The sequence below is a fragment of the Lactuca virosa genome, chromosome 6 (assembly GCF_052849685.1).
Source record: "Lactuca virosa cultivar CGN04683 chromosome 6, Lactuca_virosa_CGN04683_v6, whole genome shotgun sequence".
NCBI classification, from domain to species: domain Eukaryota; kingdom Viridiplantae; phylum Streptophyta; class Magnoliopsida; order Asterales; family Asteraceae; genus Lactuca; species Lactuca virosa.
Window position 1 is genome coordinate 193,299,216 of NC_136431.1, and position 3,603 is coordinate 193,302,818.

Below are 3,603 nucleotides of genomic sequence, written 5' to 3' on the forward strand. Positions count from 1 at the left end.
CTAATAAAGTGTGTAAACTCAAGAGATGCATTTATGGGTTAAAGCAAGCATCTCGTAACTGGAATCATCGTTTTGATGACGAAATCACAAAGTATGGTTTTATTAGAAATGAATATGAATCTTGTGTTTACATGAGAACTAGTGGGAGCTCGGTGACATTCCTGGTCCTATATGTGGATGACATATTGATCATGGGAAATCACATTCCAACTTTACAAGGTGTAAAGACTTGGCTTGGAAAGAGTTTCTCAATGAAGGACCTAGGTGAGGCACAATACATTCTTGGAATCAAAATCTATAGAGATAGATCAGAATGATTAATAGGTCTAAGCCAAGGTACATATATTGAGAAAGTATTGAAGCAGTTCAATATGGAAAACTCTAAGAGAGGATTTGTACCTATGTCACATGGCACTATACTAAGTTCATCTCAATGTCCTAGCACAAAGGCTGAGCTAGATAAGATGAAAGATATTCCATATGCTTCTGCAATTGGATCCATCATGTATGCCATGAATTGTACAAGACCTGATCTTGCTAATGCTATGAGCATGGTAAGAAAGTTCCAAAAAAATCCATGGGAGAGTCATTGGAGAGTTGTGAAGAACATCCTAAAGTACTTACGAAGAACTAAGGATTTGTTCCTCGTATATGGAGGCATGGAAGAAAGCTTAAGTGTGAAGTGCTACACTGATGCTTCCTTCACAACTGATCGAGATGATTGCAAATCGCAATCAGGATATGTTTTCATTATCAATGGGGGTGCGGTATCTTGGAAAAGCTCCAACCAAAGTGTTGTTGCACAATCCACTACAGAGTCATAATACATTGCTACTTCTGAAGCTGCACAAGAGGATGCTTGGATGAAGAAATTCATTAGGGATCTAGGGGTAGTCCTGTTGGGTTTTGAGCATTCTAACACTCCTAAGTGTACATGCAACCCTAAATACCTTGGATCTATGTTTTCTCTATTATACATGCAAATATGATTATCCAAGGTATTATCCTAACTAGCATATCAAAACATTGATACTAGGATACTAAAATAGATAGAATACATACCTTGTTGTTGTTGCTTGACTCCATGAAGCTTGAGAGCCTAGTGCCCCAAGTGTGACACCTCAAATGGTTCACACAACATCATGAACTCTTGGAATAACCATGAGAAGAAGACATACATGTTCAAATTGGCTAGCCCTCAAAATATGTATCACTAGTGCCAATTTCTTGAACTAAAGGGGTTCTTATATAATGTGGCTATTAGGGTTACACCATGTAACTCATGACTTTACCCATTCCTTATGCTCCATGGGTTTTAACCTCCATGGAGTATCCATGGATCACCACATGGGTTAAACCCAACATAAAGGAATCTTGGATCATAAGCCCACATATATAAGAATGAATGATTTACACAATCAATCCCCATATATTTAATTAGTCTCTTTTTGATCACTAAATTAAGTCCAAATTAATTCTTGATCAATACTAATTAAATAACATGATTTCATATTAATATATTAGAACTTATAATATATTAATATGTCACAAAATGTCTTTTCCTCATAAACGGTCTATCCAAATGTTCCGATGCCATGCAACCCAAATGGACCATGCCGAGTCGGGTCAAGTACATACCAATTATAGTTATGGACTTAGACACTAATCCAACAGTCTCCCACTTGGATAAGTCTAAAACTATTATTGCGTATGACTTCAGGAACCAACTGGCAATCGTAGCTCTCAAAAGCCGCTGTCGAACTCTGACCTTGTAGATGAACTCTGACCTTTGTCAATGACTTGTCCATTAGATAAGGGATCATATATTCCTCCATTCTAGATATCATATGGACTGAGACATGGATTATAATCATTCTCTCTGTCCATTTGTTGTTTCCCGATTTCCGATTTATGACGATTGACTAATTGAACAAATCAAATCAGTCCAGGCCCGGCCGAGCACTTACATTTGTCATCACCAAATCATCGAGGAGCCCACAGATATCGCTTTTATCCCGAAGGTAAAAGGAATGGATAAACTTCGACTCATATGGCTTGTTCTACTACTTGTTGAATCATACACAAAGGCACGTTTTATAACACCGAGTTACCGAATGCGTTTTCGTGCAATCAATGTACAACCAACTCATAGTAACAACTCATATCTCTAGGTTTGAAGAATATAAGATATTATCGTCTCATGATCACTCGTGATAAAATCCATGAAGTGATTCCAATGAGCGCGGGTTGAATCCAATACTCAGAACTTATGAGCACTCATGAGTGTTGTAGCCCCTTGTCCAACATCTTAGACCTCTACAAGCCAACCCATGACAGTCTTGATTCATATCTACTTCCAACATATGACCGACTGTGGATAGTTTGAATAACTTAGTCAATCAGGAAGAACGACCTAGTTATTCTGGAAGTCAAAACATGCAAAATGAAACACAATAATAATAGAATCTAATATGGTATCAAAACCTATGAACATAAATAAAACACCTTTTATTTATCACCATATGATTACACATTATTCATTGTATACTGTTTCAGCTATCAACTTTATTCTTGAATTTAAAACAATAGTTGTCCTATGCTCCAAGCATGTACACTATGTTTTCTAAACACTAGTCATGCCATACACCAAGTATGCATACTATGTTTGTCTATGATCTTCACTTTGTGAATTAGATCAATTGAACATAACTCCAATGATCCTTTTTCACAGTCCCAAATCCTTACTGCAAATGCAAGAATTCCAAATTCATGCCATTTACTGAAATATGTTAGATTCTAAACTTATATGCATTGATCCTCCTGTAATGATTATGCACAGAGTCACAAGGACTTGACAACAAACATTACAGAGCATTCCAAGGAGATCAGCTCCTTGGAAACATCCTTCTTGCATTAAGTTTCCTAATCTTACACAGATTGCATAATTTCCAACTTTGAAACATTTCCATATTCCATTTTGACTATCACTTCTGAACAAGAGTTGCCTCCTTACAGATTATGTCAATATGGTCCTTCCAGAATTAACACTATACTTCCAACTGTCCTTGAGCAACCAATCTTTGGTAAACCTTAGATTGTCCTCGACAATTGCTTAATCCTTTTAGTCATATCCAGTTCTAGACCTTTTCCCTTCTTAATGCCCCAGGCATTTGGAAAATTTAGAAAGGATGAATATAGCACATGAAATCGATCCTATATCCGAAGCATATGGGACACGAGTCATGATGTCTTACATAAAGACTAAACCAGTCTTTTGCTATAACATTTCCATTTCTATTTGCCAAGTTCTCATAATTCAGATTATGAAAAGGGATGCCGTAATCATAATCGAATTTTAGAACGCAAATAATGGACCCATATATAGAATTTCCTTTTTGAGCCATTCCAACATGAAATTCATATATATATCCTTGACTAAATACGATTAAAATCTCAATCTAAGCTTTTAGAATTGAAATGAAGTATAATTTTCTCTCCCTTAATTATAGCAAAACAACTTTTTCAACCCCTGCAGCCTCACGAATTGAAACTTTTGTTTTCTATAATTAACATTGCTAACTTGCAACCTTTATCATAATTATC

At 36.2% G+C, this 3,603-nt stretch overlaps 1 pseudogene; it reads left to right on the top strand.

Annotated features, from left to right (window-relative positions):
• The first annotated feature begins 371 nt into the window (after positions 1 to 371).
• On the top strand, positions 372 to 824 carry LOC145122187 (secreted RxLR effector protein 161 pseudogene; annotated as a pseudogene).
• Positions 825 to 3,603: the final 2,779 nt, after the last annotated feature.